The sequence below is a fragment of the Mustelus asterias genome, chromosome 10 (genome assembly GCF_964213995.1).
Source record: "Mustelus asterias chromosome 10, sMusAst1.hap1.1, whole genome shotgun sequence".
In the NCBI taxonomy this organism is placed as follows: Eukaryota; Metazoa; Chordata; class Chondrichthyes; order Carcharhiniformes; family Triakidae; genus Mustelus; species Mustelus asterias.
Genome location: NC_135810.1, coordinates 121344889 through 121369450, shown reverse-complemented (window position 1 = coordinate 121369450; position 24562 = coordinate 121344889). Strand labels below are relative to the sequence as shown.

General features: G+C 46.1%; 1 protein-coding gene across 4 annotated transcripts in view; it reads right to left on the bottom strand.

Annotated features, from left to right (window-relative positions):
* gdpd5b (glycerophosphodiester phosphodiesterase domain containing 5b) overlaps positions 1 to 18428 on the bottom strand; it is a 267330-nt gene extending 248902 nt beyond the window's left edge. For all 4 annotated transcript variants that reach the window (XM_078222586.1, XM_078222584.1, XM_078222587.1 and 1 more), the window contains exon 1: positions 18417 to 18428. The gene's annotated coding sequence lies outside the window, so the exon portion shown is untranslated. The remainder of the gene's footprint in view (positions 1 to 18416) is intronic.
* Positions 18429 to 24562: the final 6134 nt, after the last annotated feature.

Here is a 24562-nt window from a genome sequence, read left to right as displayed (position 1 = left end):
GTCATTGTTACAAAGTACAGTATGGAGTTCTAAAATATCCCTCAACCCATCATCATTAAAAAACAGATCTGGGCAAGAAAACACTTTCTTGTGGGAACATGCCTTCTATAAACTGGCTGTTTGGTTTCCTGCATCCCAATAAACTGCACATCAAAAAGCATTTCATTGACAGCAGAGCGCTTTGGAATGTGTTAAGGTTGCAAAAGGTGCTACAGAAATGCAAATCTTTCTCCGCGTTTAATTATGTGTAAATGCTGCCTGACTTGTAAAGAGTATGGTTCAGTCCTACTCACTTGTGTCAAATGGGCCTGTCTTGACATTCAGACGGCATCAGCAAGTTGCTGATTTGCAATTTTATGCCGAATACTTGAACTCATAAACCTGCTGAAATTAATCGCGAGAGAGAAGTGCAGCTGACAGCATTGTATTCCATTCTTAATGTCACACCAACCTCAAATCCGGCAGGTTGATTTGGACAATTTTTATGTATGAACATAATAACAGACTATTTAACATGCTGGCCTTCCTTACAATATTATATCAGCAATTTAAAAAAATCAATCAGCACTCACCTCCTGGGCCTGAAGGATGGAGGCACCAGCTCCATTCCAAAAAAACACAGCACTGCTGTACACTTTTTAATAAATATTCTTCACAAAATGCAGGTGTCGCTGGTTAGACCAGCATTTATTACCCATCTCCAATTACCCTCGAGAAGGTGGTGGTGAGTCGCCTTCTTGAGCCACTGCAGTCCATGTGGTGTAGGTACACCCACAGTGCCTTGAGGAGGGAGTTCCAGGATTTTGACCCAGCGACAGTGAAGAAAAAAACCAATATATCTGTGAGTCGGGATGGTGAGTGACTTGGGAGGGGAACTTGCAGGTGCTGGTGTTCCCATGCATCTGCTGTCCTCCGAGTTGGTTAAAGTTGCAGGATTTTGAAGGTATTGCCGAAGGAGCCTTGAAGAGTTCCTGCATCTTGTAAATCACAGAATCCTACAGTGTAAGAGGAGGCCATTCAGCCCATCGAGTGATACACATGGCTGCCACTGTGCGTTGGTGGTGGAGGGGATGAATGTTGAGGATGATGAGTGGGGTGCTGGTCAAGTGGAGCTGCCTTGTCCTGGCTGGTTGCAAGCTTCTTTGCTTGGAGCTGCCCTCATCCAGTGACTGTCGGAGATCTTTGGGGAATTGGGCAGTGGGTCACTCGCTGCAGCATCTGGCCTGCTCTGGTAGGTACAGTTTTTATATGGCTGTCCAAGTGAAGCCTCTGGTCACTGAGGGAGTACAGCAATGTTGAGAGGTGCTGGCATCATCGGTTAAATCACCATCTTCTCCCAGCCACATACCAAACTTGGACAGACGGACAATGCCTTCATTATCACTGAGTCAACACGATGGAACTTACCACCCAACACCAGAGAGGAGAGGAGAATTTCATAAGAAACAAGTTGTTGGGTCAGAAACATGTGGCCTGAGGGGGTGCTGGACACTGATACAGTTAGTAACTCAAAAGAAAAATTGCATCAATAATTGAAAAGGAAAAATGCAGGAGTGAGACTAATTGAAAAACTCTCAAAACACCAGCCCAGGCACAAGGGGCAGAACAGCCTCTGGGGAGGTCTCTCCTTCAAGTTAGTGAGCCTTTCCCATTGCAATGTTGATGTAGAATGAAGTCCCATTGAAAGCACAAAGTTATGATGCTCAGAACACAATGCACAAACATCTCAACTGTTCCATTAATTCCTTCAATAATTCATGAAGGATTTGATTACCAAATTAATTAGTTCACACTGTATGGTGCTCTGCATAGGTCACGTGCAAACAGCAGCACAGAGGGGAAAAGGCCTACCAAGTTAGGCTTTTAAATAAAAGCATCAATGTTTCTCAGGAAAGGCGGGATTGTTGTATCTCACAAGGAAAATTAAACTAATATTGCAGAATGAAAATGTGGCTTGTGAAGCCATTGGGACATTTTACTGTGTTAAAAGTGTTATATAAATACAATCATTGATGTTGCATTGATATAGCACCTTTAACCACCCCAGGACATCTCAAAATCTTTAATGCCGATTCAGTATTTTTGAAGTACAGTCGCTGCTGTAATGCAGGAAACGCAGCAGACAATTTGAGCACAGCAAGATCCCATAAATAACATTGGTTTCAGCGACACTTAGCGATTGAGGATAAATATTGACCAAGACACCGGGGTGATCCCCCCCATTCCTCTCTGAAACATTGCCATGGAATCTTTTACACCCAGCCGGGGGAGAGGGGCTGGGCCACAGGATAAACATCACATTCGCCGGCTCTCAGGCTGCTTTCCTCTTTAGCCAGTGCGCACAAATTGGTAAATAAGCAAACACAACATTCCCCGATGTTGATTCAGTTGCTGAAGCTTTCAGGAGCCGTACACAACCAAAGGCCTCAGGCTCAGCTCAGGAGCTGTGTAGATTTAGCTGATTATAACTGTGGAAAACGAGGGCGGTGGAGTGGGGGGGGGGGGGGGGGGGGGGCGGGCGGAGGGGCTGTAAGAGGCAATAACCACCAACCGCAGGGGCAGGAGAGAGGAAGATAAGTCACACAGGGCATTTGTACCCCTGATTCTACTTCACAAGCTGCTTTAGGCATTGGGCCGGATGTGAGGCCTTGCAAAGTTGAATAGCTGACTTTCACCATCTTGCCCCATGAGGAATGGATACTCGGTGCTGGTTAGCAATTGCCCACTAAAAGTAAAAGTAAAAAAATAAAGCTAAGTAAAGGTAAAGTTTATTTATTAGTATCACAAGTAGGCTTACATTAACACTGCAATGAAGTTAGTGTGAAAATCCCCGAGTCGCCACAGTCCAGCGCCTGTTTGGGTACACTGATGGGGAATTTAGCATGGCCAATGCACCTAACCTGCTCGTTTTCCGGACTGTGGGAGGAAACCGGAGCATCCGGAGGAAACCCACGCAGACACGGGGAGAACATGCAGACTCCGCACAGACAGCGCCCCAAGCCAGTAATCGAACCCGGATCCCTGACGCTGTGCAGCAGCAGTGCCAGCCACCGTGCCTACCCCCTCACCCCACCCCTCAACCCCTCCAACTCTCTCCCAGGGTGGAAGCAGTGAAGCTTTGTACCACGTGGACCTTCTATGTTCTGCAGCACTGAGTGAAGGGCACTGGCTCAGACACAGTCAGTCCCCTGGTAGTCACCAGAGCAGACCAGCCATAGAAATACTCTGGCTACAAGAGCAGGTCAGTAGTTGAGAATTCTGATGACAGAGACTCACTTCCTCACCCCCCTAAGCCCATCCACCATCTACACAGCACAAGTCAGGAGTGTGATGGAATATTCTCCACTTGCCAGGATGAGTGCAGCTCCAACAACACTCAAAAAGCTCAACACCATCCAGGATAAAGCGGCCCCGCTTGATTGGCACCCCATCCACCAACTTAAACATTCAATTCCTCCATCATCAATGCACAATGGCAGCAGTGTGTACCATCTACTGCAGCAACTGACCAAGGCTCCTTTGACAGCACCTTCCAAACCTACAACCCCTCCCACCTAGAAGGACAAGGGCAGCAGACACATGGGAGCACCACCACTATGAACTTCCCGTCCAAGCTACTCGACATCCTGACTTGGAAATATATCGCCATTCCTTCACTGTCACTGGGTCAAAATCCTGGAACTCCCTTCCTAACAGCACTGTGGGTGTACCTACACCATAGGGGCTGCAGTGGGTTCAAGAAGGCAGCTCACCACCACCTTCTCAAGGGGCAATTAGGGATGGACAATAAATGCTGGTCGAGCCAGCGACGCCCACGTCTCTTCAAAGAGTATTAAAATTGCACTTGTTGGTAATGAACAGGAAAGTAGTGGATTTCAGCAATAAATGGACTGGTGAAACACTTGGCTGATGCGGTTTAATTGAGGTGATTGTGAAGTGATGCATTGAGAGAATCAACATGGAGAGGCAGGACATCTCTAATGGTGCCACTGTACGGGCAGGATCGGGGGTGCATATTTATAAACTCTTGAAAGATCGTTTGATAAGTTGAAAAGATGCAGAGGAAAGTATAAAGGATACTTCACTTCACAAAGAAGGGCAATGAATACAAAAACAAAGGATGCTTGCGAATCCTTTACAACTGACTGGTTCGGTCTCAACGGGGGTATTGTACACAACTTTTAGTAAGGATGTCAAGTTCTCGAAGAAGTTGCTGAAGTGACGTTCCGGAACAATACTCGGAATGACAGGCATCAGCTTTTTGGGGAGTTTGACAAAACCGGCACTGGAGCAGAGAAGGTTAAGGGAAGATTTGCCAGAGAATCACAGAATTGTCACAACACAGAAGGCAGCTATTTGGTCCATCATGTCTGCACCAGCTCACTGAATTAACAATTCACCCAGTTCCAATCCTCAACCTTCTCCCTGTAACCCTGCACATTCTTCTTTTTCAGATAATGATCCAATTCCCTCTTGAAGGCTCAATGGAACTTGCCCCCACCCCACACTCAGGCAGCACATTCCAGGCCCGAACCACTCACTGCGTGAAAACGTTTCTCCACATGTCATCTTTGCTTCTTTTGTCAATTATTTTAAATCTGTGTTTTCTGGTTCTTGATCTTCCACCAATGGGAACATTGGATTAGGGCACACGGAGTTGGGGGTAGAGTGTTAAAGTGGATTGGGGACTGGCTATCCGACAGGAAGCAAAGAGTCGGAATAAATGGGTGTTTTTCCGGTTGGAGGAAGGTAACTAGTGGCGTGCCGCAGGGATCGTTACTCGGGCCGCAACTATTTACCATTTATATAGATGATCTGGAGGAGGGGACGGAGTGTAGGGTAACGAAGTTTGCAGACGACACAAAGATAAGTGGAAAAGTGAATCGTGTGGAGGACGGAGAAGATCTGCAGAGAGATTTGGACAGGCTGAGTGAGTGGGCGAGGATATGGCAAATGGAGTATAACGTTGAGAAATGCGAGGTTATACACTTTGGAGGAAATAATAACAAATGGGATTACTATCTCAATGGAAACAAATTAAAACATGCTACCGTGCAAAGGGACCTGGGGGTCCTTGTGCATGAGACGCAAAAGCCCAGTCTGCAGGTACAACAGGTGATCAAGAAGGCAAATGGGATGTTGGCCTATATTGCGAGGGGGATAGAATATAAAAGCAGGGATGTCTTGATGCACCTGTACAGGGCATTGGTGAGGCCGCAGCTGGAATACTGTGTGCAGTATTGGTCCCCTTATATGAGGAAGGATATATTGGCATTGGAGGGAGTGCAGAGAAGGTTCACCAGGTTGATACCGGAGATGAGGGGTTTGGATTATGAGGAGAGGCTGAGGAGATTGGGTTTGTACTCGTTGGAGTTTAGAAGGATGAGGGGGGATCTTATGGAGACTTATAAGATAATGCGGGGGCTGGATAGGGTGGAGGCAGAGAGATTCTTTCCACTTAGTAAGGAAGTTAAAACTAGAGGACACAGCCTCAAAATAAAGGGGGGTCGGTTTAAGACAGAGTTGAGGAGGAACTTCTGATCCCAGAGGGTGGTGAATCTCTGGAATTCTCTGCCCACTGAGGTGGTGGAGGCTACCTCGCTGAATATGTTTAAAGCGCGGATGGATGGATTCCTGATCAGTAAGGGAATTAAGGGTTATGGGGATCAGGCGGGTAAGTGGTACTGATCCACGTCAGATCAGCCATGATCTTATTGAATGGCGGGGCAGGCTCGAGGGGCTAGATGGCCTACTCCTGCTCCTATTTCTTATGTTCTTATGAACAGTTTCTCTCTTTCTACTCCGTCCAAACCCTCATGATTTTGAATATCTCTATCAAATCTCCTCTCAACCTTTTCTTCTCCAAGGAAAACCGTCCCAATTTCTCCAATCTGAGTAACTGAAGTTCTTCATCTCTGGAACCATTCTCGTGAATCTTTTCTGTTTTCTTCAATGCCTTCACAAACTTCCTAAAGTACAGCAGCAAAACTGGACACAATACTCTAGCTGAGGCTGAACTAGTGTCCTATACAAGTTCAACAAAACCTTGCTCTTGTATTCTGTGCCCCAGTTAATAAAACCCAGGATCTTGTAATGCTTTAACCACCACACTCCACACCTGCCCTGCCACCTTCACTGACTTGTGCACACCCAGGTCCCTCTGCTCCTGCACCCTCTTTAGATTTGTACTCTTCCGACCAAAATGAACCACTTCATATTTCTCCGCATTAAACTTCATCTGCCCGCCCATTCCACCAACCTGTCTAGGTCATTGATATATATGAGGAAGAGCAAATACCCCCAGCACTCACCCCAAGAAACTCCCAAGACAAACCTTCCTCCAGCCCAAAGAACATTCTTTACTCTGCTTCCTGTCATTCAGTCAATTTTGTACCCACTTCGCGACTGTCCCTTTTATTCCATGAGGGCATGGACAGTGTGGATAGTCAGAAGCTTTTTCCCAGGGTGGAAGAGTCAATTACTAGGGGGCACAGGTTTAAGGTGCGAGGGGCAAGGTTTAAAGGAGATGTACGTGGCAGTTTTTTTTTTTTACACAGACGGTGGTGGGTGCCTGGAACTCGCTGCTGGGGGAGGTAGTGGAAGCAGATACGATAGTGACTTTTAAGGGGCATCTTGACAAATACATGAATAGGATGGGAATAGAGGGATATGGTCCCCGGAAGGGTAGGGGGTTTTAGTTAAGTCAGGCAGCATGGTCGGTGCAGGCTTGGAGGGCCGAAGGGCCTGTTCCTGTGCTGTAATTTTCTTTGTTCTTTGTTTTTTCTCACAAGTCTGTCAGTGGCACTGTATCAAATACCTGTTAAAAATCCATGTACGTTAACAGCACTGCCCTCATCAACCCTGTCTGTGACCTCTTCAAAAATACTCCAGAAAGTTAAACACTATTTTCCTTGAATGAATTAATGCTTGCCTTCCTTAATTAACCTGCACTTGACCGCGTTACTACTAATTTTGTCCCCGAGTACTATTTATAGAATTATCCCCACCACCCAAGTTAAATTGACTGGCCTGTGATTGCTGGGCTTATCCTTACATGCTTGTTTGAACAAGGGTGTGACATTTGCAATCCTCCTGTTTTCTGGCACCACCCCCGAGTCTAAAGAAGACTGAAAAGTTATGGCCAAAATCTCCTCAATTTCTATCCTCCCTTCCCTCAATATCATTCGAAGCATCGCATCCAGTCCTGGTGCCTTAATAACCCAGTAGAGCCAACCTAGCCAATACCAACGCCTTATCAATTTTAAACCCTTCCAGTACGCTAGTCACATCCTCTTTCACTGGGACCTGGACTGCAGCATCTTCCTTGGTAAAGACTAATACAAAGCATTCAGTTTACACTTCACCCATGCCCATCTTCATGTAAAAATCCTCTTTCTGGTCCCTAATCACCCCCATCACCCCTTTTAAACCCCTTTTACTATTTATAGTAAAAATTATATCTTATAGAAGATTTCTATGGAATTTCATTGCGTTAGCTGCCAGTCTCTCTTCATACTCCCTCTTTCCTTTTCTTATTTGCTTTCCTATCCATATCTAGCCTGGTTCTCCATTTTATTATCCACCTGCTATTTGTCATCAGCACACTTTTTTCTTCCTTTGTCACTCTTGTCATTCAGGAAGCTCTGGATTTGTTTGCCCTACCTTCGAGGGAATATCCTTGACTGCACCTGAACACTCTCTCTCCTTGAAGGTAATCAATTGTTCAGCTCTCCTTTTTCCTGAAAACCTTTGACTCCAGTTTATTCGCTCCCGATGTGTCCTTACCCGATTGAAGTTGACTTTCCTCCAGTTAATTTTATTCTTGCTCTGGACTGTTCCTTGTCCCTTTTCCATAGTCAGCCTAAACCTTATGATAGTAATCACTGTTCCCTAAATGTTCTTCCACTGACACTTGGCTCACTTCATTCCCAAGAACTAGATCTAGTCGTGCCTCCTTTCTTGTTGGACTGAAAACATACTGCCGTAAAAAAAATTCCAGAACACATCTAGGAACTCACTCTTCTCTGCCTGCAAACAAATACTATCCCAGTCCATATTCAGATAATTATAGTCCCCCATTATAACTACTCTTATAACTCTTGCATCTCTCTGTAATTCCCTTGCAAATTTGTTCCTCTATAGGTGACCTCTTGACTGCACAAAGCAATGTAAATGTGTCTTTTTTTTGCTCCTTAGTTTTGGCCAAATTGATTCTGCCCTTGATTCCTCTGGGATATCCTCTCTCTTGAGCACCGCAGAGCTGTCCTTGATCAATGCCATCACCCTTGCCCTTTTCCTTGCTTTCCAAACGGGGAGAAACTATTTCCCCGGCAAGTTGATCGACAACCAGAGGCCATCGATTTAAAATAATTGGTAAAAGAAACAGAGGGAAAACAAGGAGACATTTTTTTTTAATGCATTCTCGCTCTCAACTTGTCCGAAATGGTAGTGAAATCAGATTGTATACATAGGAGCTTCAAGTGGACTATTGTGAAGGGTTAGGGTGCAGGACTAAATTGGACAGCTTTTTCAAGGTGTCAACACACATTCACCGAGCCAAACGACCTCATCTATGTTGTAAGATTCAACTATTTTAAGTAACTACACTACTTGCATATGAGAACACGCGGAGTCAGTGCAGGCTCAAACACTGCGTGAATCCCCCCGAGGCAGCTAACACAAGTAGCTCCTGCGAGGCTGTGTGCGTGACACACTTATTTGTCTTGCCTGACTTATCTATGGTTGCCGATCCTGGTTTAAGGCACTCCTAAAAGACACATCACCATGAAGCATCCTGTCAAACAGCATCTCACCACCATGGTCAATGTTTAATGACTAATAAAAGGTTCAAAGAGAACTATACAAAAAAAAACAAAATGCTTTTTTTCTCACTGCCCTCTGATTATTCCCGAGTTTGACACAAAGCAGTGCCTGGAGATTATATCCTGGAGGCACCAGGGCATTCCTCGAGGTTGGCAACACTACCCGAGGCAGAAACCTGAGCTACTGACGTCTATATGAGATAATTATTAATAATTCAGGTAAGGAGCCTCTTTGTTCAGAGAGCGGGGAGAATGTGGGACTCGCTCCCACAGGCAGCAGCTAGAATGTGGGACTCGCTCCCACAGGGAGCGATTCGATTTATCGTCACATAAAGAACAAAGAACAGTACAGCACAGGAAACAGGCCCTCCAAGCCTGTGCCGCTCCTTGGTCCAACTAGACCAATCGTTTGTATCCCTCCATTCCCAGGCTGCTCATGTGACTATCCAGGTAAGTCTTAAACGATGTCAGCGTGCCTGCCTCCACCACCCTACTTGGCAGCGCATTCCAGGCCCCCACCACCCTCTGTGTAATGGTATTGGTATACAGTGAAAAGTATTGTTTCTTACACGTGATACAGACAAAGCATACCGTTCATAGAGAAGGAAAGGAGAGAGTGCAGAATGTAATGTTACAGTCATAGCTAGGGTGTAGAGAAAGATCAACTTAATGCGAGGCAAGTCCATTCAAAAGTCTAATGGCAGCAGGGAAGAAGCTGTTCTTGAGTCGGTGGGTCCGTGACCTCAGACTTTTGTATCTTTTTCCCCGATGGAAGGTGGTGGAAGAGAGAATGTCCGGGGTGCGTGGGGTCCTTAATTATGCCAGCTGCTTTTCCTGAGGCAGCGGGAAGTGTAGACAGAGACAATGGATGGGAGACTGGTTTGAGTGATGGACTGGGCTGCATTCACGACCTTTTGTAGTTCCTTGCAGTCTTGGGCAGAGCAGGAGCCATACCAAGCTGTGACACAACCAGAAAGAATGCTTTCTATGGTGCATCTGTAAAAGCTGGAGAGTCATAGTGGTCATACCAAATTTCCTTAGTCTTCTGAGAAAGTAGAGGTGTTGGAACTTGCTCCCACAGGGAGTGGGTGAGGTGAAGGATTAGATCTAACTAAGGGGAAGCTAGATAAACACTCAAGAAATGAAGAGAGGGTTTTACTGATGGTGTTAGATGAAGGGGCTTCTGTGGAGCATTGACACCAACATGGACCAGTTGGGCCAAATTGCTTGTCTGTGTGCTGTAAATATTGGGTCATGGGTTTTGGATGCAACAATATAAAAAGGGCAGGCCCCACAAGCCAAAAACAATTCACGCAGGTCAGATACACTCTGAGGACAAGATGAAACTTCATCACACATATGACACAAGGGGTCAGTCATAGTTCACATCTCAGGTTCAGTCCCACTGCAGGATTTAAGCACAAAGTCTAAGCTGACACTCCAGCGCTGTAGTGAAGGAGAGCTGCACTGTCAGAGGCGCCATCACTCAGGTGAGACGGTAGCCCCAGACCCTCTGATTTCTCAGTTGGTCATGAAAGATTAGCAATGTGAATAAGAGCAAAGAGGGTCGCTTGGTGTCCTGTCCAACGTTTATCCCTCAAAAACATGGTTAAAAGAAATGGACTAGTTACTGTCACATGACTGTAGGAGCTTGCTGTGCGATAAGTGATGCCCATGTTTCCGACGCTATAACAGCGACTACACGTCAAAATAACTTTATGAGCTTAGAAGTGCTTTAAGATATTCTGTGATCATGCGAGCTCTTATATACAACTCAATAGGCAATTTATTAAGTTGAGAGACGGCACTGCTGCCTCTCAGCGCCAGGGACCCAGATTCGATTCTGGCCTCAGGTGGTTGTCTGCGTGGAGTTTGCATGTTCTCCCCATATCTGTGTGGGTTTCCTCCAGGTGCTCCGGTTTCCTCCCACAGTCCAAAGATGTGTGGGTTAGATGGATTGGCCATGCTAAATTGCCCCTTACTGTCGGGTGGATTAGCAGGGCAAATATGTGGGGTTACGGGCTTAGGGCCTGGGTTGGGTTGTCGATGGTGCAGGTTCGATGGGCCGAATGGCCTCCTTCTGCACTGTAGGGATTTGATGAGATTAACTTGCATTTGTATAGTGCCTTTACGAACGCAAAACGCCCCAATGGCATCACAGGATTGACTACCAAACATAATTTGACACCAAAGCCACAAAAAATATTATGGCAGGTATTATTAAGCTTGGTCAAAGAGAGGGGTTGCTAGGAACAACTTCAAGCTCATGAAAGATAATGGGGACATTCCAAGTAACCCCAGCAAGTAATTAGGAAAGCTAATCGAATGTTATAGTTTATTGCAATGGGTATTGAATATAAAAGTGGGGATGTTATGCTTCAGTTGTACAGGACATTCGTGAGACCACATCTGGGGTATTGTGTACAATACGGCATGGACCAGTTTGGGCTCCGTGCTGTAGATTCTATGATTCTATAGTAGATGCTATGATTCTATTGGTCACCTTATTTAAGGAAAGATGTAAATGCATTAGAAGCAGTTCAGGGAAGGTTTACTGGATTTAAAGGAGATGTACAAGGCAAGTTTTTTTTATGATGTGGAGATGCCGGCGTTGGACTGGGGTAAACACAGTAAGAAGTTTAACAACACCAGGTTAAAGTCCAACAGGTTTATTTGGTAGCAAAAGCCACACAAGCTTTCGAGGCTCTGAGCCCCTTCTTCAGGTGAGTGGGAATTCTGTTCACAAACAGAACTTATAAGACACAGACTCAATTTACATGAATAATGGTTGGAATGCGAATACTTATTATAAGTATTCGCATTCCAACCATTATTCATGTAAATTGAGTCTGTGTCTTATAAGTTCTGTTTGTGAACAGAATTCCCACTCACCTGAAGAAGGGGCTCAGAGCCTCGAAAGCTTGTGTGGCTTTTGCTACCAAATAAACCTGTTGGACTTTAACCTGGTGTTGTTAAACTTCTTAAAGTTTTTTTTACACAGAGGGTAGTGGGTGCCTGGAACTCGCTGCCAGGGGAGGTAGTGGAAGCAGGTATGATAGTGACTTTTAAGGGGTATCTAAACAAATACATGAATAGGATGGGAATAGAGGGATATGGTCCCTGGGGGTTTTAGTTCAGACGGGCAGCATGGTCAGTGCAGGCTTTGAGGGCCGAAGGGCCTGTTCCTGTGCTGTAATTTTCTTTGTTCTTTGGATTAATACTAGAAATGTGTGGATTGTCTTATGAGGAAAGGGTGGAGAGGCTAAGCTTGTGTTTCCTGGAGTTCAGAAGAGCAAGAGGTGACTTGACTGAAACATACAAGGTCCTGAGGGGTATTGACAGGGTGGATGTGGAGAGGATGTTTCCTCTTGAGGAGGATCTAGAACTAGGGGGTTCACTGTTTAAAGATGAGGAAACATTTTCTCTCTCAGAGTGTAGTCAGCCTTTGGAACTCTCTTCCTCAAAAGGCTATGGAAGCAGAGTTTTTGAATGTTTTCAAAGCAGAGCTAGAGAGGTTCTTGATGAGCAAGGGGGTGAAAGGTTATTGAGAGGTTGCAGTCAGATCAGCCATGATCTTATTGAATGGCCAAGCAAGCTTGAAGGGCTAAGTGGCCAACTCCTGCTCCTAATTCCTTTGTTCCAGGGTTTATAACCCAGGCAGTTGAAGGCACAACCACTGATACAACACAGCAATTCCAACATTTAAAGAATAAATGCAAGCATTCCCAACTTGTCCCATGTAAAGCCCCTCTTCCTTTTCCAGGCAATGGGTTACGTCAGAGATCCTCTCACTACCACTGTACAAAACGTCTTGCCTATGATTGCTGAGAAATTTGGACTAAGCACCCAAAATCCCATATATGGTATGAAACCAAACATAAAAAGAGAAGGGAAGGTGATTGAGGAACAGGAACCTTGGGTTTTTAAGAGAATGGTGGAGACTGCGGGTGGCAGAAGGGTTTGGAGGCTGGTAAATGTAATTAATCATCACAGGAACAAACTTGAACTCGAAACCACATACTTATTAGCCAAACTGTTTGTGTCAGCTGTGGCTTCGTTGGCAGAACCCTTGTATAAGAACATAAGAACATAAGAAATAGGAGCAGGAGTAGGCCATCTGGCCCTTCGAGCCTGCCCCGCCATTCAACAAGATCATGGCTGATCTGAAGCGAATCAGTTCCACTTACCCGCCTGCTCCCCATATCCCCTAATTCCCTTATCGATCAGAAAACTATCTACCCGTGATTTAAACATATTCAACAAGGAAGCCTCCACCACTGCAATGGGCAGAGAATTCCAGAGATTCACTACCCTCTGAGAGAAGAAGTTCCCCCTCAACTCTGTTCTGAACCGGCCCCCCCTTATTTTGAGGCTGTGCCTCAAAACCTGTTCTGGTTTCCCTTCCAAGTGGAAAGAATCTCTCCACCTCTACCCTATCCAGCCCCTTCATTATCCTATATGTCTCTATAAGATCACCCCTCATCCTTCTAAACTCCAACGAGTACAGACCCAATCTGTTTAATCTCTCCTCATAAGCTACACCCCTCATCTCCGGTATCAACCTGGTGAACCTTCTCTGCACTCCCTCCAAGGCCAATATATCCTTTCGCAAATAAGGGGACCAAAACTGCACACAGTACTCCAGTTGCGGCCTCACCAGTGCCTTGTACAGTTGCAGCAAGACCTCCCTGCTTTTATATTCTATCCCCCTCGCGAGAAAGGCCAACATTCCATTCGCCTTCTTGATCACCTGCTGCACCTGCAAACTGAGTTTTTGCGATTCGTGCACAAGGACCCCCAGGTCCCTCTGCACAGTCGCACGATGTAATTTTTCTCCATTTAAATAATATTTGCAAGTCGTAGGTTCAGGACATCAATACTTAGGCTGACACTGCCAGTATAGTACTGAGGGAGTGCTGCACCTTCCCATGTGCTGTTTTTCAGCTGGGACATCAAAGCAAGACCCTGCCTGCCTTCTTAAGAGGTAAAAAATCCCATGCCACTATTTTAAAGAGCAAAGGAGTTTGCCCAAAATTTCGACCCCCAAATGAACATGACTGGAAATAGGTGATCTGATCATTCCCACTCTGCAGTTTCTGGGATCTTGCCATGCACCATTTGGCTTCCACATTATCTACATTGCAACAGTGACAACGCATCAAAAGTTCCTCATTGGCTGCAAATCACTTTGGAATGCCTGGTGGCTGTGAAAGGCACAATATAAATGCATTCTTTTTCAATTCGAGGAAGGGTTTCCAGAGCATCTTTAAGGAAGCGAGTTAGTAAGGTTTAGGGAGGCAGGTCTGGTGCTTGGGGCCCTCGACATCTGAAGACTTAGCCGCCAATGGTGGAATGATTAAAATTGGGGTCAACCAAGAGACCAGAGTTGAAGATAAGCAGAGATATCGGCTCATTGCAAAGTTGCACAAGGTTTGGCGGGAGAAGGAAGGTGAAGAAATGACACATTTGGTCTCATTGACCTGCATTCATCCTGCCTTGGATGAAACCGGTTTTCAACATATGGCAGGTAACATAGGATCATACATAAGAACCAGGAGCAGAAGTTGGCAAGTTCAGCCCTTCGACCCTGTGTCTGTGTGGGTTTCCTCCGTGTGCTCCGGTTTCCACCCACAGTCCAAAGATGTGCGTGTTAGGTGGATTGACCATGCTGAATTGTCCCTTAGTGTGAGGGGGACGAGCTAGAGTAAATGCATGGAGTTGTGGCGATAGGCCTGGGTAGGATCGTGGTCGGTGCAGACTCGATGGGACAAATTGCCTCCTTCTGCACTGTAGGGATTCTATGACTCGATTCATTCAGATCATGGCCGATCTCTCCCTGGTCTCAAATCCACCTCCCCACCTGTTCCCCATATCCCTTTTTTATTAGAAATATATCTATCTCTTGAAATCATTCAACGCTTCAGACTCCACCGCGCTCTGGGGCAGCGAGTTCCGCAAATTAAGAGATGTCTTCAATGCCACAAGGCTCACTGTCTTGGCAATTTGCTGTTGCATTAACATCTGTTTTACTTCGGGCACAAGTCACTCATTACAATTGTAGATCTCACTTCAAAACACTAAGTTGATACCACGCAAACTTAATTTTCCCTAAAGTCAACTCAACACAGGAACTAAAAACTTGGGCTGAAGTGGCAAGTAACATTCGCGCCACATAAGTGCCAGGCAGTGACCATCGCCAACAAGAGAATCTAACTACCGCCCTTTAACATCCAATGGCATTACCATTGCTGAACCCCCCACTATCAACATCCTGGGGGTTACCATTGACCAGAAACTGAACTGGACCCAGCCATATAAATACTGTGGCTCCAAGAGCAGGTCAAAGGCTAGTTTTGCGGTGAGTAGCGCACCTCCCGATCCCCCCCCACCCCAAAGCCTGTCCTCCATCAAAAGGCATAAATCAGGTGAGTGATGGAATATCCCCCACTTGCCTGGATGGGTGCAACTCAACAACACTCAAGAAGCTCAACACCATCCAGGATAAAGCAGCCGTGTTGACTGGCAACCCATCTACAAATATTCAATCTCTCCAATACCAATGCACAGTGGCAGCCGTATGTACCATCCACAAGATGCTCTGCAACAACTCACCAAGGCTCCTTCAACAGCACCATAATCTCCACCACCTACAAGAAGAACAGCAGATACCTGGGAATACCATTACCTGCAAGTTCCCCTCCAAGACATTCACCATCCTGGCTTGGAAATACATCGCCGTTCCTTCATTGGGTCAAAATCCTGGAATTCCCTCCCAAACAGCACTGTGGGTGTACCTACACCACATGGATGGCAGCGGTTTAAGACAGCTCACCCACCACCTTCTGAAGAGCATTTAGGGATGGGTAATAAATGTTGCCTGAGCCAGCAATGTCCACATCCCATAAATGAATAAAAAGGAAATTTCTCCAAATGTGTGAAATTGTTTTTAAGAATTCTGTTCATGGGATGTGGACATCGCTGGCAATGCCAGCCTTCATTGCCCATCCCTAATTGCCCGAGAGGGCAGTTAAGAGTCAACCATACCGCTGTAGTCTGGAGTCACATGTAGGTCAAACCAGGGAAGGACAGCAGATAGATGGGTTTTTAGGACAATGATAGTTGCATGGCCGAGCCTTTTCAATCCCAGATTTTTATTCATTCGAATTTAAATTCCACCAGCTGCCGCGGTGGGATTTGAACCTGTGTCCCACAGAGCATCAGCCTGGGACTCCGCATTACTAGCCCAGTGATAGGACCACTCAGCAACAGTCTCTCCAAATGAACAGTCCACAAGGTGACTCTTGTACAGCGCAGAGATTTCTGCAGAACAGAGGAGTGAACTGACCCAGCTGAACACAAATGCAAAACTCTGCTGCCCAGGGCCCAGCCCAAATCAAGTCCCATTCACCCATCATCCCTTGACAAACAGTCACAGGTCATTCAGCCCAACTAGTCCACACTGGCAGTTATACTGCAGCCTCCTCCTATCTAATCCACCATCACAATCCTGGATTTCCTTCTCTCTCATCTGCTTATCTTGTTCCTTGGAAATGTATCAATACCATTCTCTTCAAACACTCGAGCTTTCACCACTCTTTGGGTTAAAGAAGTTTCTTCTCAATTCCCTATTGGATTTCTTGGTGACTGTCTTACATTGATACTCTCGGGTTATGCTCTCAACATTGGGATCTCCCAGCTCCTCAATGCTGAAATTCGCATTCTCACATTCAAACCCCCCCCAACCCTCAAAGATGTCTGCTCTCCTCCAATTCTGGCTTCATGGACATCCTAGCCCACCTGGGAATCCCAATCAGTCAGGGAATCACTGGTTATGGGGATAAAGCAGGAAAGTGGAGTTGACAATTATCACATCAGATCAGTCATGATCTCATTGAATAGCAGAGCAGACTCAATGGACCAAATGGTCCTATGTCTTATGATCGCCTGATTTCTACTGCCTCAAACTGTGTTTTCGATTCTCTTGAGCCTAAGCTCCGGAATTCTTTCCCTCAGGCTCTCCTTAATTCTTTCCTTTAGAGTCTAACTCTTTGGCTAAACTACTGGTCACCTGCTCCCGCTTTCTCCTTCTGCTCCTCCGTGGAGCACCTTGGGATGTTTTGCTAAGTTATAGATGCAATATCAATACCAGTGGGCCATGGCAAAGTGACACTGAGTCAGTGGGAGGTGGCACGGTGGCACAGTGGTTAGCACTGCTGCCTCACAGTACCAGGGACCCGGGCTCAATTCCAGCCTCGAGTCCCTGTCTGTGTGGAGTTTGCACATTCTCCCCATGTCTGCGTGAGTTTCCATTGGGTGCTCCGGTTTCCTCCCACAATCCAAAGATGTGCGGGTTTGATGGATTGGCCATGCTAAATTGCTCCTTAGTGTCCAAGGATGTGTAGATTAGGTGGATTAGCCATGGTTAATGCATGGGGATAGGGCAGGGGTGGGCCTGGGTAAGATGCTCTTCAGAGAATCAGTGCAGACTCAATGGGCCAAATGGCCTCCTTCTGCACTGACTGGATTCTGTAAGAACAGCTGGGAGCCAGGCAACTGGTGGGAAGAGGTGTATAATTGGACAGGAAAAGTAGGGCTAAGTAACAAAACGCCAACTGCCTCAAGCCCTGGCACTCGACAGGGCGAGGTAGCAGACAGCAGCAGTGACCTAGGTAACCAGTCCCATACCTCAGCAAGAGTCAGGAATTGAGGGGCAAAAGGGGGGTGGGGGGGGGTGTTGGAGAGGTGATTACAGGAAGCAGTTACCGTGGGCAAGGGCAATGGGTGAAGGATGACAGATTTGTGGCTGTGGAGGGGAGGAGATTGAGGGAAAGTGAAACTCAGTAAAAAGGTAAAAGCGTTTCAAGGGAATTCCCCAATTCCAAGGGAAAGTAGCGAATTGGAGGCTGAAGGGCCGGAAGAGAAGAGTCAGCAAATATCACTGACACAACACTTAACTACAGCGGACAACACTGCAATGGGAAACAAGCGAGCCATACTCTAATTCCCAGCCAGACAGACTGAAGGGAGAAGTCTTCTACAGGAAGGAGAAACCTTGACCCAATCCAGTTTCTTGCTTGGACACTTTTACAGGATGTTTTCCCTCCTCCTCCTCTCCAACACCAGTCCCAGTTGATCCCCTCTCTCTCTGAATCAGACACAGGAGCACTAACACACAGATTACTCCAGTAGGTCACTGTGCAAAGCAGCAGGAAATCAGGTCAGGTTGCAAAGCCGGAACATCCAAATACCCAACGCTTACTATGTAGGAAATAAAACACACTGTATAAAAATAAATGCCACACAGAAAATTACATACAGACATTAAATATCGAGATACAAATAATTACACTGCCTACAACACCCACATGTACTCATGTTGAGAGGCTGAGCACTGAGTAAAATACAAACCTGACAAAGGCATTTCCCCCACAATCAGCAAAACAAGGGTTCAGGGCAGAGATCGAAATGATCCTCAAATTATTATAGTAATGACAAGGCTGAGTAACATAACCAGACTTACACACAGCACCGACGAAGTAATCCTCACCTTCTTCATGTCATACAACAATCGTTACAGTTAAAGAATAAACTTACCTCGGATTTTATTCTTATCCACGGGGGGGGGCTCGCAGATCCGAACGCCCTTTTCCTCTTTTAGGAAACTCCCGGGGTCGGTGGGTTGCGGGAGGGATGTGGCGTTTCGGGGTGAAGGGAGACTTGTTTCACAAATGATTGGAAAGGAGGGAGAGAGAGAGATTGTAGCCAGTCTTATTCTTCACATTTGCTCGGCCAGGTTCGAAAAATCGCTGCAATAGGACCCAGCTGATGAGACACCAGTGTCCTTTATCAGTAAGGTTACAGAGTAAGTCTGTGTCTATTTGTATCTATCCGTGTGTGCTGCAGCCTTTCCGGGACTATCCAGATTGTTATTATTGTAATTAAGAGAAGCTTAAAACAAACTAACACAGCCTCTGTGCCTAAGAGAAAAAGGAATAAACCAATTCCCACTTGGTTTAGTTGTAAATCTCCGGGTTATTGTGAGGTCAATTTCACTCTCTTGTCAGTTTCGCTCTCTCCTCTGTCAATTCCACTCTATTTCTGGCTGCTGGCTTTGTTTAACTGCTGGTAATTGTAAACCGATGTCTCGAGGTTCCGAGCGCTATGTTCTTCACTTCCTCCCTCTCTCTCTCTTTCCAAAGCGATTTACAAGGCGAGGAATCAGGAGGGAGGTGGAACCCATTCATTCCCCGCCTCTCACACACGCCCCTGAAACCGTTCCCACATTTTTAAAGGAGAAACACACTCCGCACAGGAACAACACTCCGAACTGCATCTGGACAGCGCCGCTCAGTTAACACAAATGGAGCTTGACACCATCCAGGAGAAAGCAGCCTGCTTTATTGGCACTACATCCACAAACATCCACTCCGGGCTGCACAGGCAACGCAATGGTTAGCACTGCTACCTCACAGCGCCAGGGACCCCGGTTCGATTCCCGGCTTGGGTCACTATCTGCGCGGAGTCTGTATGTTCTCCCCGTGTCTGCATGGGTTTCCTCCGGGTGCTCCGGTTTTCTCCCACAGTCTAAAAGACGTGCTGGCTAGATGCAGTGGCCATGCTAAATTCTCCCTCAGTGTACCCGGACAGGCGCCGGAGTGTGGCAACTAAAGGATTTTCACAGTAACTTCATTGCAGTGTTAATGTAAGCCTACTTGTGACAATAATAAATAAACTTTAAACTCCCTCCACCACCGACGCTCAGTAGCAGCAGTGTGTACCATCGACAAGATGCACCTTCCAAACCCACGATCACTTCCATCTAGAAGGACAAGGGCAGCAGATAAATGGGAACACCACCACCTGCAAATTCCCCTCCAAGCGACTCACGATCCTGACTTGGAAATATATCGCTGTTCCTTCGCAGTCGCTGGGTCAAAATCCTGGAATTCCCTCCCTAACGGCATTGTGGGTCAACCCACAGCACGTGGACTGCAGCGATTCAAGAAGTCAGCTCACCACCACCTTCTCAAGGACAACTAGGGGTGGGCAATAAATTCTGGCCTAGCCAGCGACGCCCATGTCCCACAAATGAATGGAAAAAATAGTCACATTCCTAATATAAAAACAGAGAATGCTGGATAAACTTAGCAGGTCTGGCAGCATCTGTGGAGAGAGAGAAACAGAGTTAACGTTTGGAGTCTGGATGATTCTTCTTTAGAAATAAGGAGAGGCTGAAATGTAATACATTTTATGGTTGGAGAGGGGGGTAGAGGAGATGCGGCTGGATAGAAGGTCAGGGAGAGGTCGGAGCCAAGAAGAGATTGACAAGGATGTCATGGACACAAGACAAAGGGAGTGTTAATGGTGCCATTAAGGAATGAAGATTGCTAATAGTGGCAAAAGGAGAAGATATCAGAATGTGTTCATGGGAAAGCAAAGGTCAGTGCTTAGTGAAGGCAAAACTGAAGAACAAGTGACAGATGGCCCAGTGGGGGTGGGGGGAGTTGTTTGTATTGGGATAAACCAAAGAAACAAAAAAGGGGGGGGGTCAAGGTGAAGGGGAAAGCTCACAGTTGTTAAACTCAGTGTTGAAAGTTGTAAGGTGCCTAATCAGTTTGCACTGGAACATTGCAACAGGCCAAGGACAGGCATGTGGGCACGAGAGCAAGGTGTGTGTTAAAATGGCAAGCGACAGGAAGATCGGGATCACACTGGAGGACCGAGCAAAGGTGTTCCGCAAAGTGGTCACCCACTCACTGCTGTTTCTTCACATTATAAGCCACGTAAGGAGATACTTGGGAAGATGACCAAAAGCTTGATCAAAGAGGTAGGTTTTAAGGATACTCAAAGGAGGAAAGTGAGATGGAGTGGAGGAGAGGTTGAGGGAGAGAATTCAGACCCAGGCAGCTGAAGTCATGGCCGCCAATTATGGAGCGATTAAAATCAGGGGTGCACAGAAGATCAGAATGGGAGCAGTAGAGAGAATTGTGGGGCTGGAGGAGATTACAGAGAGACGGAGGGGTGAGGCCATGGAGGAATTTGAAAATAACTTTAAATGTGCACGCGAATTCTCTACACCAGAGGACTGAGGAAGCACTGAGTAAGTTTAAGGTAGAAATCGATAGATTTCTGATTAACAACACCGTACGCTTCTGGAGATAGTGGGTACAAAAGGTAGTAAGGTGTCCAATCAGCCAGGATCGTATTAAATGGCAGAGCAGGCTTGATGGGCTGAATGGCCTCCTCCTGCTCCTAAGTTCCTATGACAGAAACAAACTGTTTGCCACATATGAATAACACTTTGTGATGTTAATGTTTTTGTTATTGCTGTGTTCGTCTCCCCCGCTTAATAATGGTGACAGTAGAGGAAATGATAAACAGGTTAACAGAACAGAAATCTGTAACAACTGGGAGTAGAAAATTCTACCGCCCATTATTGGAACAGTGCAGCACACACACATCGGAACTCAGTTAACAATTGGAATGAATACATTTCAATCATGTGTTTTTTGTTCTTTTCTCTAGTTGAATCCTTTTTATTCTTTATTTTCCATTCCTTCTTTCATTCTCTCTCAATCCCAACCACTAATTTACTCTTTCTTTCATTATCTCAACCTTTTATTCTCCATCCCCCGTTCTCAGTTGTTCTCTCTCGCTGTCTCTTTGATGTTCCCTCTTGTTCAAAACTCTTTCAGCAACTCAGTCTCGCTCCCTCAATGTTCTCCTGCAGAACAATACAGCAACGTGGGTCAGCAGATCTCTGCCGGTGATTAAACTCCGTACCAGCCTCCTCCTACCCCACTACATCTGCCCCTGTCAGCATATATTTCTGCGGCTGTCTCCCTCTCGCTTGTCCATGACTTATGAATATACAAACATCCGAACAAGGAGCTGGGGTAGACCATTCAGTCCCTCAAGCCTGCTCCTTCATTCAATTAGAGGAGAGATGGTGGCATAGTGGCATTGTCACTGGGCTAGTAATCCAGAGACTCAGAGTAATACTCTGGGGACAAGGGTTAGAATCCCACCACAGCAGATGGTTAAATTTGAATTCAACAAAAATCTGGAATTAAAAATCTAATGATGACTACAAAACCATTGTTGTAAAAACCCATCGAGTTCACTAATGTCCTTTACAGAAGGAAATCTGCCATCCTTACCTGATCTGGCCTACATGTGACCTCAGAGCCACAGCAATGTGGTTGACTCTTAAAATGACCTCTGAAATGGCCGAGTGAGACATTCAGTTCAAGGGTAATTAGGGATTAGTGATGAGCAATAAATGCTGGCCTTGCGAACATGAACAAATAAAGAAATAGCTGATCTGATAGTAACCTCAAATCTGTAGTCTGCCTAATCCTGATGACCCTTTTGCTTACGGCACGGTGGCACAGTGGTTAGCACAGCTGCCTCACAGCATCAGGTCCCAGGTTCAATTCTGGCCTCAGGTCAGTCTGCACATTCTCCCCATGTCTGCATGGGTTTTCTCTGGGTGCTCCGGTTTCCTCCCACACTCCAAAGATGCGTGGGTTAGGTTGATTGGCTATGCTAAATTGAGCCTAGTGTCAGGGGGATTCGCAGGGTAAATGGGTGGGGTTAGAGGAATAGGTCCTGGATGGGATTGTGGTCAGTACAGACTCAATGGGCCAAATGGCCTCCTTCTGTACTGTAGGGATTCTATTTTATGATTGCTTATCGTCTCATCTCCATTTTAAATGGGCTACCACTTATTTTTAAGCTGTGACCCCAAGTTCTAGATTCTTCGACAAGAGGAAGCATCCTCTCCACATCCACCCTGTCATGATGTGGAGATGCCAGTGTTGGCTCACCTGATGAAGGAGCAGCGCTCCGAAAGCTCGTGCTACCAAGTAATCCTGTTGGACTTTAATCTGGTGTTGTGAGACTTCTTACTGTGCCCACCCTGTCAATAGCCCTCAGGATCTTACATGTTTCAATCAAGTCGCATCTTACTCTTCGTAACTCCAGTGGATACAAGCCTGATCTGTTCAACCTTTCTTCATCAAACAACTGGCCCATTCCAGGAATTAGTCTGGTAATCTTCTTTTGAACTGCCGCAACACATTTACATCTTTCCTTAAATAAGAGGGGAAGAGGTCACGGACATTTACCTCAACTCTTCATGGCATCATGTTCCACAGAAGCAGGCCATTCGGCCCATTGTGCCTGAGCCAGCTCTTTAGTCAACCTCATCCAATTCGCCCCAGTGCTCCTTCATTGTTCATCTCTCCATTCTCACTGATTCATATTAATTTGCACAGCAAGATTCCACAAACAGCAATGAGATAAACCAGATGATCTGTCTGGATTGAGTTTGTTGATGGGTTGAGGTTAAACAGGAGAGATCTCCAGCTGTTCTTTGAAATACCACCATTGAACTCCAATGGGACAGCAGGCAGGTTAAGATAGAAACATAGAAACACAGAAGATAGGAGCAGGAGGAGGCCATTTGGCCCTTCGAGCCTGCTCCGCCATTCACTATGATCATGGCTGACCATCCAACTCAATAGCCTAATCCTGCTTTCTCCCCATAATCTTTGATCTCATTCGCCCCAAGTGCTATATCCAGCCGCCCCTTGAATACATTCAATGTTTTGGCAAATGTTCCAATGCAAACGTCAGCACCTCTGACAGTGCTGCACTCTGTAAGAAGTTTAACAACACCAGGTTAAAGTCCAAAAGGTTTATTTGATAGCAAAAGCCACACCTTTGGGAGCAAAAGCCACAAGTAAGATGCGACTTGATTGAAACATGTAAGATCCTGAGGGCTATTGACAGAGTGGGCACAGTAAGAAGTCTCACAACACCAGATTAAAGTCCAACAGGTTTATTTGGTAGCACGAGCTTTCGGAGCACTGCTCCTTCATCAGGTGAGTCAACATTGGCATCTCCACGTCATGCACTCTCTCAGTGCTGCATCGAGAGTGGCAGTGGATTCTGGGCTCGAGCACTTGAAACCCATAAACCTTTGGACTTGGAACCAAGCAGGCGATGCACTGAGCCCCGGCTGAAACGTAAACAGTGAAGCATTACAGTGAGGTGAAGGGACTGGATTCAAACAGCAGCGCTCAGAATGGGTAAATGAAAAACATGGAACTCAGTCTGTGCTGTGTCTCTCAGCCTTGCTGCCAGAACTCTGAACCGTGCTAATTTTGTGATTTAATTTACAATGATGCAGAGACAAGTCAGTACAGCTCACTTTGAGTTCTGGAAACTTCTACTCGCCCTCAATGAACCTGCCAGCTGGAATGGAGTGGGAACTGGCCGGTGTTATTGGGAGGAATCTTTCGCTGTCCAATCAGTATAATTGTTTAATTCTCTCACCAAGTCAGTCAGACTGTGTTGTATTTTCTCTGGGCACTTCCCTGAGGTGCTAATTGAAAGATCGCTGGATCACTCCCTGCCTTGGACATTATTGTGCTCACTGGCCCACAATGGCTCCCAACCCAGCACGGCCTCCATTTCCCAATTCTTACCCTTGTTTGCACATCCCTCCATGACCTCTTCCTCTCTCCATCACCCTAACCTCCTCCACAGGAGTGGGGAGGCAGTGGCGTAGTGGCATTATCACTGGACTTGTAATCCAGAGACCCAGGGTCATGCTCTGGATTTTGAATCCCACCACAGCAGATGATGAAATCCAAATTCAATTTTAAAAATCCTGGATTTAAAAGTCTAATGATGACCAAGAAATGATTGTCTTAAAAACCCATCTGGTTCAC